This window comes from Juglans microcarpa x Juglans regia, chromosome 2D, assembly GCF_004785595.1.
Source record: "Juglans microcarpa x Juglans regia isolate MS1-56 chromosome 2D, Jm3101_v1.0, whole genome shotgun sequence".
Taxonomy (NCBI): Eukaryota; Viridiplantae; Streptophyta; class Magnoliopsida; order Fagales; family Juglandaceae; genus Juglans; species Juglans microcarpa x Juglans regia.
This window is the reverse complement of record NC_054596.1, coordinates 30,722,054-30,738,163: the sequence shown is the minus strand read 5'-3', so window position 1 is coordinate 30,738,163 and position 16,110 is coordinate 30,722,054.

The following is a 16,110-nucleotide window of genomic DNA, read 5'->3' as shown; positions in this document are numbered from 1 at the left end:
GGGAGAGGATCTTGGGGCTTCGGGGAGGAAGAGAAAGAGGAAGATCAATGTGGGGGCTGGGGGTCGAGGAAGAGGTGGTCGGAGACTGGGCTTAGTAGTGGCTTGGTGGTTGCGGCTGGCCACGGTGGGGCGTGCGAGAGGAGAGAGAGAATCGGGGAGGAGAGAGGCACGACTGGAAGGAGGGAAGAGAGAGGGAAGAGGGAAAAGTGCGTCTCCAGATTGATGGTGGAGATTTAAACACTAAAAATAGAAATTAAAATAGAAATACAATAAGACTAATTTAAAATTCAACTTTAAATTCTAAAAATATAATCTTTCATCATAAAATAAAATGATCAAGTTTGCTAAATATTTTTAAGAGAAATAACATCATCTAAATAAGTAGAGTTTTTAACATAAAATGAAATAACGAATATTACATAATACTCTTAAAAAACTAAAATCATTTAAATAAAATGATTTGCTAAAACTATATTATTTTTCAGGACTTCACAATATAAAAATGCTTACTTAAAAAATTAGGTTTAGTTCAATAATACTAAAAATACCACATTTTAAAATAAACGTGAGGAATGCTATAAGAGGAATGAGACAGTCGACTATTGGCGTGGTGAACGTTGGACACGCATGGTGATGGACTGGATATCTTGGGTTCGACCATTGGACTTATGGAGGTTTATGTTTTTTTTCAAATAACACACGGAATGAAGATATTCATAGAAAGATTTGAGAGAGGGTGTCGACAAGTTTGAGTTAGGCTCAATTAATACATGCAGTGACATTAATCTGCTAAACACTCAGTTGTTATCATCTAAGAAGAGAGTTTGAATTTAAAAATATTATCTAGTAATTCATTAAATGTAGGATTGGCAGTAACTAAGATTGTGAATGGGACTTCAATTTGTGGTGATTTTAGATTGAAATAAATTTCTAATGACAGATCTTTAAATTCTAAAAGGAGTCTAACTCATTCAATAATAAATGAGATTTAACCTAGTTATTGAGCCTAATTAAAACTCATAATCAATCGCAATAATCTATCGCTTCTGGACTTATCCAATATGGCACATTAAATATAATTTAGTCCCAATACATATTATCAATATTATGACCTTAGAATTTTTGAGCCGGGTCGTTACAAACTTCCCTCCTTAAAAAAATTTCATCCTCGAAATTCACTAGACCTCAAATAGCTTACATGTTTATCCGCCACATGCTTTTCATGTCCCTTTTTTAAATCCTCAATCCTTTAATCTAACCTAATAATAAAAAATTGTGATCATCCCATATTTTGCTTTGATGTTTTACTAATCCTTTAGGCGTACATGTTAGCAAGTGACATGTCAACCATCATACACTCAAAATTCAACTCAAGCCTAAACAAATATCAACCTTTTACAATGGTATTGCTTTAAAAGCCTAATAATAAATTCACCCAACAATTATCTTAACTCCATATACAATAGTAACTAACGATATCCACATAAATATAACTCTCTACGTGAAATAATAATAATAAAACTCTTCACCTAAAATAATAACCTCGATAAATTATAACCTGAGATTCTCCAAAGTTCGGGTCCAAAATCTTACAACTCCTACTACGTGATAGAATTGTGATACCTATAGAACATAAGAGTACCACCAATCATAATAAAATATCATACACCATACATAAATCTACATCATAACTTCAAACCCTATTGAATTCATCCCTAATTTTTTCAAATAAAACTCTACAAAACATAAGATTATTTCCTTATAAACAAGATGCATCATCAATCTTAAAATCAAAGGTTTGTAACCTCACATTAAGAAACTTTCATACCTTTTGCCCTAAAATCCTTTCACGTAGTAGGTGCACTTTTATATGTATGTATCTAATTGATTTTCATTTATAATTTTTCATTAAAACAATAAAGTAGTAACAATTAAAAATACTTATTACAGAGCAGGACATGTCTTGGGGAGATTTAGGCTTAGGACTTTTTTTCTTTTCGACTTTCCAGCAAAGGTCTTTTTTTCTAAAAATTCTTTCTTTGAAATTTTTTTCCTCTTTTAGTTTAGCAAAGTCTACAGAATCTTCAACATGTGCTTCGATACCAACTGTAAAATCTCGTTCCCTAGGTTTAATAATAAAGTCACTTTTAGAAATTCTCGAGGAAACCAGAGTACTACTACTGAACTTAACTTAAAAATATTTTTCTTTTATTTGAAAGGAAACGCAAAGTGCAAAGATTCCTTATAATAAATAGTATCATTTTGTATTAAAATATTGAAATCATAAATGTGAGTGTACGGAAACATTTATTAACATTTCTAAAAAACCGTACCAAAATAATCATAACTTAAAAATCTATGTATATGATCTAGGTCATTGTCATGCCTCCTGGACTAAGTCTCATCCTGCAGCTCTACCTTTCTAAATATTCTAACCTAGAGTGGTTTAAAACATTAAAAAAAAAACTAAAATGAGTCGATGACTCAGTAAGAAACTCATCATAACATAAACATACTTAACATAAAGTTTTCATAAAATATTTCATGCTGAGAGTTAAAATCATGACTGATTATACTGATGTTTATGCTTTGCATGACTAATGTATCTAAATAAACTGACTGATCTGACTGGCTAACATGCTTAACTCTGTGTGTGAGGTTGTGTACCAGCCCCAAGTCCTGCGGTTGCAAGTGGAGCCGCTGATAGTATTCTGGCATCCTATGGTAGACTACACTTGAGTCTATGACTTGCACATCCATCCTGAAACTACATTGGTACCATGTATTTGAATGACCATTTGATTAACTATTCTCAGCATATCTTACATTTGATCTTATGAAAAATTACGTGTCTTATACAACGAGAAATGCCTGAGATGCATAATACATACATAACTATAATATATGAAATGAAACATTATGGATGACGTACTTGCAAATATTATGACATGAGTGACGCGTAAACACTAGCTTCCAAAGAACTGTATTTAATAATAATATATATAACTAGTTAACGTATGTTAATCCTAATTTATGATTTAATTACTTATCTCATAGGGTTAATCCAATATTCTCGACATGCAATTAATCATATGAACTAGAAGGTGAGAGAAAACATGAGGGATGTTATAAGAGGAATGGGGCAGTTGGCTATTGGCATGGTAAATGTGAGACATGCATGATGCTGAACTGGATATCTTGGGTTCGGCCGTTGCACTTATGAAAGTTTTTTTTTTCAAATAACACAAAACGGAGATGTTTATAGGGAGATTTGGGAGAGGTTGACGACAAGTTTGAGTTGGATTGGGTTAATACATATAGTGACACTAATCTACTGAATACTCAGTTATGTTCATCTAAGAAGAGATTTTGAATTTAAAAATATGATCTAGCAGTTCATTCAATGTAGGATTGGCAGTGACTGAGACTGCATAGGGGATTTCAATCAGAGATGATTTTAATCTGAAATAATTTTCTAATTTTCGATCTTTAAATTCTAAAAAGAGTCTAACTGGTTCAATAATAAATGAGATTTAACCTAGTTATTGAGTCTAATTAGAACTCGTAATCAACCTCAATAATGTTTCGCTTGTGGCTCATCGAATATGGTCCAATAAATATAATTTAGACCCAGTAGAAATTATCAATATTCTGACCTTAGAATTATTAGGCCGATTCATTACAAGCTTCTATCCATATAAAAATTCCTTCGTCGGAATTCGCTAGACTCAAATAACTTAAATGCTTATCCGCCACATGCTTTTTATGTCTCTCTTTTAAATCATTGATTCTTTAATCGAACCTAATATTCAAAAATTACGATAGTTCCCTATTTTGGTTCACTGCTTTACTAATCATTTAGGCGTACACATTAGCAAGCGACGTGTCAACAATTATACACTCAAAATTCAACTCAAGCATAAGCAAATAACAACCTTTACAATGGTATTGATTTAAAAGCCTAATAATAAATTCACCTAACAATTATTTTAACTCCACATACAATAGTAGCTAACGATCTCCACATAAATACAACTTTCCATGTGAAATAATGATAACAAAATTCTCCATCTAAAATAATAACTTCAATAATTGTAACCTAAGGTTCTTCAAAGTTCAGGTCCAAAATCTTACAACTCCTACTATGTGATAGAATTGCGATACCTATAGAACATAAGAGTACCACCAATAATCATAAAATACCACACACCATACATAAATCTATGTCATAATGTCAAATCCCATTGAATTCATCCCTAATTTCTTCAAATAAAACTCTACAAAATATAAGATTATTTCCTTGTGAACAATATGCATCATCAATCTTAAAATCAAAGGTTCTTAACCTCACATTAAGAAATTTTCATACCTTAAGCGCTAAAACCCTTTCATGTAGTAGGTGCAATTTTACATACATGTATCTAAAAAAGTTTCATTTATAATTTTTCATTAAAACAATAAAGCAGTAACAATTAAAAATACTTACTGCAAAACAAGGCATTTCTTGGGGAGATTCTGGCCTAGGACTTTTTTTTCTTTTCGGTATCCCAACAAAGGATTTTTTTACTAAAACTTCTTTCTTTGAAATTTTTGTCCTCTTTTATTTTAGAAAAGTCTACAGAATCTTTGACCTGGGCTCTCCTACCAATTGTAACACTCTGTTCCTCAAGTTTAATAATAAAATTATTTTTAGAAATTCTTGGGTAAGACAGAGTGCTAATACTGAACTTAACTTAAAAATATTTTCTTTTATTATAAAGGAAGTGCCAAGTACAAAGATACCTTATAATAAATAAAGTTATTTTGTATTAAAATACTGAAATCATAAATGTGAGTGTACGGAAGCATTTCTTAAAATTTCTCAAAGTCAATGTGAAAAAGATTATTACTTAAAATTATATGTACATGATGTAGGCCACAGTCACACCTCTGCAACTCTATCTTCATAAATATTCTGACTTGGGGTGGTTTAAAACTAAAAATAAACTAAAATGAGTCGACGACCCAGTAAAAAACTCATCATGACGTAAACATACTTAACATAATGTTTTCATAAAATATTTCATGCTGAAAATTAAAATCATGACTAATTAACTAATATTTATACTATATATGACTGATTTATCTGAATTAATTGACTGATTTGATTGAACAACACACTTAACTCTGTGGACGAGATTGTGCACAAACCCCACATCTCGTAGCCGCAAGGGGAGCCGCTGATAGTATTCTGGCATACTATGATAGACTACGCTTGAGTCCGTGACTTGCACATTCATCCTGAAACTGCATTGGTACTAAGGATCTGAATGACCATCTGATTAACTATTCTGAGCTTATCTTACACTTGATCTTATGAAAGCTTACGTGTTTTATAAAACGTAAGATGCATACATACTTAATTATAACATGAGGAATGAAACATGATAAATGAGGTTTTTGCAAATATCATGACATAGATGACACGTAAACACTGGCTACCAAAGAACTAGATTTAATAATAATGTATATATATATAAGTAACTAACGTATGTTAATCCTAATTTATGATCAAGTTAGATACCTCGCAGCATTAATCTAATATTTTTTGCATGAAATTGATCACATGAACTAGAATGAGAGAGAAAATGTGAGGGATGTTATAAGAGTAATGAGATAGTCGGCTATTGGCGTGGTGAACGTGGGACACACATGGTGCTAAATTAGGTATCTTGGGTTTGACCGCTGCATTTATGGAGGTGTTTTTTTCAAATAACACACGGAATGAAGATATTTATAGAGAGATTTGGAAGAATGTGCCAACAAGTTTGAGTTGGACTCGACTAATACATGCAGTGACACTAATTTGCGAAACACTCAGTCATGATCATCTAAGAAGAGAGTTTGAATTTAAAAACATGATCTAGCGGTTCATTCAATATAGGATTGGAAGTGACTGCGACTAAATAGGGATTTCAATCAGTGATATTTTAAATTGAAATAAATTTCTAATGACCAATCTTTAAATTTTAAAAGAGGTCTAACTCGTTCAATAATAAATGAGATTTAATTTAGTTACTAGGTCTAATTAAAACTCCTAATCAATCTCAATAACTTCTCGCTCGTGAACTTATCCAATATGGCCTGTTAAATATAATTTTGGCCCAATAGAAATTATCAATATTTTTACCTTAGAATTATTAGGCTGGGTTGTTACAAGCTTATAATTGAAGTAATAAGTTCTGCTATTAAAAAGTTATTTACTATTTAGTAACCATATGTTTAAAATACTTTCAAACATGTTACGTTTGTTTGGATACAAATTAAAAAATTGTTTTCTAACGTAGAAATGATAATTATTTAAATTTTCAAAGATTATAACTATATTTTTGAAAGTTTGAAAGTTATAATTATCTTAAAATTGTATGGGTATTTTAGTCTATTGATAATTTTTTTAAAATTTGGAATTACATTCCGCATTATTCAAAAAAGCATGTTTTATCAAACATACTTTTAGCTTATTTGAGATTAAAAATGCTTTAATATGTAACTTCTAAACAACTTAATTTTTTCATAAAAGAATTTTTAAGATTATTTAAATACTTTTTTAGACTCCTGCCACAACTTCAAATATGTCCTAACTAGAGCAAAGGATGGGACACCTTTCACCAGTGGAAGATTATGGGCAATTGGAAATCGAATATGTGGAATCCAAACATAAACCACTGGGATGGCGCAATCATGATGGCAAAAGAAACCAAGAAAAACAAATCATTAAATTATATCTCTTTATTCAATGACTAAATGATGAAACTAAAATTATCAAACAGAGGAACACGGCCAAATTAGAGCATAGACGTGAAAATATAATAAAATTGAATTTATCTACTATATACTAACATTTTTTTAAAGGAAAGCTAACACATAAAATTATTGAAAAATAGAAACATTAACGGTAGATTAATAATAATATATATAACTAGTGAACTAACTAGTTAACGTATGTTAATCTTAATTTATGATCAAATTACTTACCTTGTTACGGTAATCCAATATTTTCGACATGCAATCGATCACATGAACTAGAAGGAGAGAAAAAACGTGAGAGATGTTACGAGAGGAGTAAAGTAGTTGGCTATTGGCTTGGTGGATGTGGGACACGCACGTTGTTGGACTGGATATCTTGGATTCGGCCGCTGTACTTATGGAGGTTAAGTTTTTTTTTTTTTTTTCTAAATAACACATGGAAGAGAGATATTTATAGAGAGATTTCGGAAAGGGTGCCGACAAGTTTGAGTTGGACTTGGTTAATACACGTAGCGATACTAATCTGCTGAACACTCAGTATTGATAATCTAAGAAGATAGTTTGAATTTAAAAATATGATCTAACAATTCATTCAATATAGGATTAGTAGTGACTGAGACTGTATAAGGGATTTCAATCAATCATGATTTTAATCTGAAATGATTTTCTAATTGCCAATCTTTAAAGTCTATACAGAGTCTAACTCGTTCAATAATAAATGAGATTTAACCTAGTTATTGAGCCTAATTAAAACTTCTAATCAAGTTTAATAATTTATCGTTCGTGAGCTTATCGAATATGGTCCATTAATTATAATTTAGACCCAATAGAAATTATCAATATTCCGACCTTAGATCTATTGAGTCGGGTCGTTACAAACTTCTATCCATATAAAAATTTCGTTGTCAAAATTCGCTAGACCTCAAATAACTTACATACTTATCCGCCACATACCTCTCATGTTTCTCTTTCAAATTGTCAATCTTTTAATCGAATCTAATATTCAAGAATTGCGATCGTCCCATATTTTGGTTTGATGCTTTACTAATCCTTTAAGCGTACACATTAGCAAGCGACGTGTCAACCATCATATACTAAAAATTCAACTCAAACCTAAACAAATATAAACATTTACAATGGTATTGATTTTAAAGCCTAATAATAAATTCACCCAACGATTATCTTAACTCCACATACAATAGTAACTAACAATTTCCACTTAAATACAACTCTCCACGTGATAATAATAATAAAATTCTCCAACTAAAATAATAATCTCAATAAATCGTAAGCTAAGATTCTCCAAAGTTTGGGTCTAAAATCCTTCAACTCCTACTTGGTGATAGAATCGCGATACCTATAGAATATACAAGTACTGCCAATTATCATAAAATATCATATACTATAGATAAATGTATATCATAACTTCAAACCCCACTGAATTCATCCCTAATTTGTTCAAATAAAACTCTACAAAGTATAAGACTATTTCCTTATGAACAAGATGCATTATCAATTTTAAAACCAAAGGTTCATAACCTCACATTAAGAAACTTTCTTACCTTACGCCGTTATGGGCTAAAATCCTTTCATGTAGTGGTGCACTTTGACATTAATATATCTAAAAAAGCTTCACTTATAATTTTTCAATAAAACAATAAAATGGTAACAGTTAAAAATACTTGTTGCAGAGCAGGACATATCTTGGCGAGAATTCGGTTTAGGACCCTTTTTTTTTTTTTTTTTTGGGTTTTCCAACGAAAGTTTTTCCTTTTTTTCCTAAAAATTTTTTCTTTGAATTTTCTTTCCTCTTTTATTTTAGAAAATTTTATAGAATGTTCGACCTAGGCTCTGAACAAACTGTAATACCCCACTCCATAGGTTTAACAATAAAATCACTTTTAAAAATTCTCAAGGAAGCCAGAATGTTACTACTAAATTTGACTTAAAAATATTTTCTCTTTTTCTAAAAGAAGCGCCAAGTACAAAAATTCTTTATAATAAATAGAGTTGTTTTGAATTAAAATACTAAATCATAAATGTAAGTGTGCGGAAGCATTTGTTATGATTTCTCAAAGTCCGTGCCAAAATAAATCGTAACATAAAAATCTATGTACATGATGTAGGCCACTATCAAGGCTCCTTACACTAAGTCCTATCTTGCAGCTCTATATTCATAAATATTCTGACTTGGAGTTGTTTAAAATATTAAAAAAAAATTAAAATCAGTCGATGGCTGGATAAGAAACTCATCATGACGTAAACATACTTAACATAAGGTTTTCATAGAATATTATATCCTCATAACTAAAATCATGACTGATTATAATGATATTTATGCTATACATGAGTGATTTATCTGAATTAACTGATTGATCTGACTAGCTAACACGCTTAACTCTGTGTACAAGGTTGTGTACCGACCCCACGTCCCGTGGCCGCAAGAGGAGCCGCTGATAGTATTCTGGCAAACTATTGTAGACCACGTTTGAGTCCATTGCTTGCACATCCATCCTGAAATGGCATTGATACCATGCATCTGAATGACTATCTGATTAACTGTTCTGAGCTTACCTTACATTTAATCTTATGAAAACTTACATGTCTTATAAAACGTGAGATGCTTAATATATACATAACTATAACATGTAGAACGAAACATGATGAATGAGGTTCTTGCAAATATCATGACAAACATGACACGTAAACACTAGTTTTCAAAGAACTGACTTTAATAATATATATATATATATATATATAAATAGCTAACGTATGTTAATCCTAATCTATGATCAAGTTACTTACCTCACAGCATTAATCTAATATTTTCGGCATGGAATTGATCACATGAGCAAGAAGTAGAGAGAAAACGTGAGGGATGTCATAAGAGTAATGAGGCAGTCGGCTATTGGCATGGTGAACGTGGGATACGCACAGTGCTAGACTAGATATCTTGGGTTCAGCCGCTGCACTTATGGAGGTTGATGTTTTTTTCCAAACAACACACAGAATAGAAATATTTATAGAGAGATTTGGGAGATGGTGCTGACAAGTTTGAGTTGGACTCGATTAATACATGTAGTGATACTAATCTGCTGAACATTCAGTCGTGATTATCTAAGAAAAGAGTTTGAATTTGAAAACATGATCTAGCAATTCATTCAATGTACGATTGACAGTGACTAAGACTAAATAGGGGATTTCAATTAGTGATGATTTTAAATTGAAATAAATTTCTAATTGACAATCTTTAAATTCTAAAAGGAGTCTAACTCATTTAATAAAAAATGAGATTTAACTTAGTTATTGAACCTAATTAAAACTCATAATTAAATTCAATAATTTATCGTTTGTGGGCTTATCTAATATGACCCATTAAATATAATTTAGACCCAATAAAAATTATCAATATTCCAACTTTAGAATTATTTGGCTAGATCGTTACAAGTTTATAATTTAAGTAATAAGTTCTACTATTAAAAGTTATTTATTGTTTTGCGACTATATGTTTAAAACACTTTTAAATATATTACGTTTGTTTGAATACAAATTAAAAAACTGTTTTCTAAGATAGAAATGACGATAATTTGAATTTTTAAAGATTATAACCATATCTTTGAAACCTTGAAAGTTGTAATTATCTTAAAGTTATATGGGTATTTTCATCCATCGACACTCTTTTTAAAATTCGAATTACGTTCTGCATTATCCTGAAAAGCAACTTTCCTCAAACGTACTTTTTAATTTGTTTGAGATTAAAAGTGTTTTAATATGTAACACCTAAACAACTGAATTTTTCCATTAAAGAGTTTTTAAGGCTATTTAAGAACTTTTTAAGACTTTTACCTAGGGGTGTAAAAAAAAAAAAAGGGTAAACCGAACCGAACTGGTAGGTTTGGTCTGGTACCGAGTTTGGTTCGGTTCGGTTCGGTACCGGTTTTATTTTTCTTAAAACGGGTCAAAATCGGTTTGTTCCCCTTTTTTTTTTTTTAAATTGGATCGGATTGGATCGGTTTATATATATATTATAATTTTTATATATAGTATATAATTTTATATAAAATAGTTTTGTATTATATTATAAATTACTAATTAATATAATATTAAATTTTAAAATCTTATATCATAATAGTTTATTGTATTAATAGTTATACTAATACTATATCACTATATATTATAATATACTATAATATAGTGTATTATAATATATTATAATATATCATTATAGTCTATAATACAATTATAATATATATTATAATATACTAGAATATATTATCACTATAGTATTATATATTGTAATATACTATTATATATATTATATAATATATTAAAATCCAAAAATTAGACTGGAACTGATAAAATTAGAAGTATTGGTTTAAGGAGGTAACTAGTGCAGAATTAGCTGTTAAAAACATAAAACCAGAATATATCCATTAAGTCCTAAATTTTGTCTAAAGTTGGATCAAATCGGATCCGTTACACCCATACTTTTACCACTACCTCAAACACGCCCAAACTAGAGCAGAGGATGGGACACCTTTCACCAGTGAGGATTATGGGCAATTGGAAATCGAATATGTGGAATCGAAACACAAGCCACTGGGATGGCGCAATCATGATGGCAAAAGAAACCGAGAAAAACAAATCATTAAATTATATCTCTTTATTCAATGACTAAATGATGAAACTAAAATTATCCAATAGAGGAACACGGCCAAATTAGAGCATAGATGTGAAAATATAATAAAATTGAATTTATATACTATATCCTAACATTTTTTTAAGAGCGGTGTGGCGGCGCTCGGTATTATCGCTAGTTATAAAATTAATTTTTTTTTTATTTTTCTATTCATATTTTTTAATATATTTAAATATAAATAAAAAAAATACATCAATATATTTAAAATCACTTTCTTCATCATTCGGTAAAAAAAAAAAAATACCGAGTGATCAAATCAAGCGGTATGATTTGGACGGCATAGTAGACTTTTTCTTTTTTTAATACAAAGCTAACACATAAAATTTTATTGAAAAATAGAAAACATTCACGGTAGCTTGAACCCGCTAAAAAAAATTAAGTTAAATTAAATTTAATTAAAGTAAAGGAAAATATTAGTATGACTTTCAAATGTATCCAGTTATATTTTTAATTTTTTTAATAGTTAAGGATATTACTATAATTGAATTTAACTTTTTTAAACTTTTTCATAATTGTTAGGTATGTTTAAAAAATACTTTTAAAGAAAAAGACATTTGTACTTATAGGTGTATATTTGGGATATACATTTAGTATATACCCTAGCATTGTCAAGTAAAATACAAACAAGAATAGGTATTTGTCCACCCATAAGGAGTGATCCGACCACCATATTTTGAGGTAATATGTGGCTAACCCAACCTTGTGATGGCCACGTCCACCGGTCGGACCACCCCTTAGGCGGTTTTGATTTTTTTTTAATTTTATATAAAAAGTAATGCTAAATATATTTTTAAAGTGTACAAATCTCAAATATTTTTTTCTAAAATTTTAAAAAAATTATTTTTATATAGATTCTAAATTTATCTATTTTTTTAAAAAAGAAATGTACAATATTTGTGTATCCTAAAATTACATACTCATTTCTCTTAAATAAAGTATTAAAGCCAGCAGGCGACTGCATTGCCTCATTGGTCTTCAAATATGAGATAAGATGAGTTGAGATAAAAGTTGAAAATTAAAGAAAATATTATTAAAATATATTTTTTTAATATGATTTTTATTTTAAGATTTAAAAAATTTGAATTATTTATTTTATTTTATATAAAAATTTAAAAAAATTATAATAATAAAATAAGATGAGATAAAAATAATTATAAAAATCATCGTACATTCCTTATGCGTGAGGCGTCAATATTTCATTAGGTGTAAAACTGGCTTTTACACCACATCCAAACGGTAAATTGCTCCAATATTATCATTAAATATATATATTAAAAATAAACTTATATCCATTTAAGTTTGAAGTAAAAGTGAAAAATAGCATAATGCTTTGAGAGGAATACGTTATTTTCCACTCCGAGCACATGATTTTTCCATTGACCCATTAGTCAGTTTTCTTCGTACCTCATTTTCTAGCCTTAACTTATATAGACACGAGAGATATTTAGAAATTTGATCAGAATAATATTAGATATTGTTGGGAATAACTGTAGATCTAAGACTAACTCGAAGTATAGTAGCAGAACTAAACGAAAGAAATTGATGACAATCACACAAAAAGAACACCAAAAATTAAGTGGTTCGACTCAAAATGAACATACGACACATGCACTGTTCAATCTGAATTCAAGCCACCTCTTAACAAATCTCCACCTTGGCTTGAACTCTGCCAATTTCAACACAAAAAACTTCCGACCACAAAACCAATCCCCACCACCAAATCCCTTACGGGAATGACAAAATGCGAACACCAATCAAGTCCAAACAAAGTTTGAACTTGTATACTGCAACTGGCTTAGTCATCATATATGCTGGATTCTCTGTAGTAGCAATCTTCAGAATCTGTATAGCACCCTCTATAACAATCTCTTTGAGAAAATGGTACCTGACATCAATGTGCTTCGTTCCCTCATGATACATTTGATTTTTGGTCAAATGTATTGCACTCTGACTGTCACAGAATACTGAGATCCTTTCTTGTTGTAACCCCAAATCATTGACCAAGCCTTTCAACCAAATGGCCTCCTTAACAGCCTCTGCTGCTGCCATGTACTCTGCCTCGGTAGTTGAAAAAGCAACAGTGGATTGCAGTGTTGCTTTCCAACTAATAGCTTACCCACACAGAGTGAAACATAACCTGTCAATGATCTTCTCTTATCTAAGTCTCCAGCATAATCAGAATCAACAAAACCAGTAACTTTGGAATTGAGATCGATATCTCTATCAAATATTAACCCAAAGTTCAGGGTTCCCCTCAGATACCTGAGTATCCATTTCACAGCCTGCCAATGAGTCTTACCCGGATTAGCCATATACCTGCTAACTACGCTCATGGCCTGTGAAATGTCTGGGCGGGTGCAAACCATTGCATACATGATGCTGCCAACTGCACTTGAATAAGGAACACTAGCCATGAATTGTTCCTCTTTATCTGTCTGAGGAGATAGGCTAGCTGAAAGCTTAAAGTGCGTAGCAAGTGGTATATTTACTGGTTTGGAATCAAGCATCCCAAATCTCTGAAGCACTTTCTCAATGTACTTTCCCTGGGACAAGTACAACTTTCCAGCTTTCCTATCTCTGAAGATTTCTATTCCCAAAATCTTCTTTGCAGCACCTAACTCTTTCATTTCAAACTCATTTCTGAGTTGGGTCTTTAACAAACCTATGTCAGATATGCTTCTAGCAGCAATAAGCATATCATCAACATATAATAGAAAATAAATGGAAGACTTATCAAATAATTCCTTATGATAAACACAACTATCATAGTTACTTCTCAAATAACCATGATCAATCATAAAGGAATCAAACCGCTTATACCATTGCCTTGGCGACTATTTCAAACCATATAAAGACTTCTTCAATCTGCATACATGATCTTCCTTGTTTTCAACAATGAATCCCTCTGGCTGATGCATATAAATGGTTTCTTCAAGTTCACCATGTAGGAACGCTGTTTTAACATCAAGTTGCTGCAGCTCTAAGTCATACAATGCTACTAAAGCAAGTAGTAATCTGATCGAACTGTGTTTCACCACTGGAGAGAAGACTTCATTGAAGTCGATGCCTTCTCTCTGACTGAAGCCCTTAGCAACTAAGCGTGCCTTGTATCTTGCATCTGTATCACCCTGGATTCCCTCTTTTCTTTTGAAGACCCATTTGCAGCCAACAGTCTTCACCTTCTTTGGCAACAGAATCAAATCCCATGTTTGGTTTTTGTGAAGAGACTCAATCTCTTCAGTCATAGCTGCGTACCACTTTGCAGATTCTGCGCTCTTGACAGCTTCTGAATAACTGGAAGGCTCCTGACCAACAATATTCTCTGCCGTAGTAAGAGCATACATCACCATATCTGCATGAGCATATCTCTGAGGTGGTCTAATCTGCCTCCTCTGTCTACCAGTCGCTATACTGTAGTCTTGCTCACCTTGTGCGCCGCTACTCGAATCAGAATCATGCTCATCTACAATAGCATGATCTTGGGCGCCACTGGGCAGCCCTTGTGGTGCTTCCACCTGAAACTCCACCTGCTTTCTAACATCCTGTTCTTGTCCTGTAGACTCAGTAATCTCCTTTCTCGGACTAAGCATGGATTTTTCATCAAAAGTGACATCCCTACTGATCACAAACTTGGGTGATTTAAGATCAATACACCACAACCTGAATCCCTTCACCCCACTGGCATACCCAATGAATATGCCCTTCTTTGCCCTTGGCTCAAGTTTTCCATCATTAACATGGAAATATGCAGGACAACCAAAAACTTTCAAATTTGAATAATCGGCAGGAGTATCAGACCATACCTCATTCGGAGTCTTCAAACCAATCGCTGTGGCTGGAGAACGATTGACCAAGTAACAGGCTGTGTTGATTGCTTCAGCCCAAAAATCCTTAGCCAACTCTGCATTAGAAAGCATGCTGCGAGCTCTCTCCAAGAGAGTCCTGTTCATCCGTTCAGCTATCCCATTTTGCTGTGGAGTATGTCTAACTGTACGATGTCTGGCAATACCCTCATTTCTGCAGAATTCATCAAATTCACCTCCGCAAAACTCCATACCATTGTCAGTGCGAAGTCGCTTGATTTTCTTGCCCGTCTGATTTTCAATCAAAACTTTCCACTGTTTGAAGTTAACAAATACATCACTTTTCTGCTTCAGAAAGTAAACTCAAACCTTCCGTGAGAAATCATCAATGAACATAAGCAAATACTGAGCTTCACCTTTTGACGGGACGGAAGATGGGCCCCAAAGATCAGAATGAATATAGTCCACATAACTTTTGGTTCTGTGAACCCTTGTAGAGAACTGAACCCTGCACTGTTTTCCAAACGCACAGTGTTCACAGAAATCCAGTTTCCCTATCTTCTAATTACATAGCAAACCCTGCTTACTCAAAATTGACATCCCCTTCTCACTCATATGACCCAAAGGCATATGCCACAAACGAGTGACATCTGAATCTGGATCATCTGAAACTGACACTGCAGCTGCACCTGTCACTGTAGAGCCCAAGGAAATAAAGACCATTTGTCTTATCTCCTTTCATCACAACCATAGAGCCCTTACTGACTCTGATAGCTCCACCTTCACCAGTGTACTTGTAGTCCAGAGAATCAAGAGTACCCA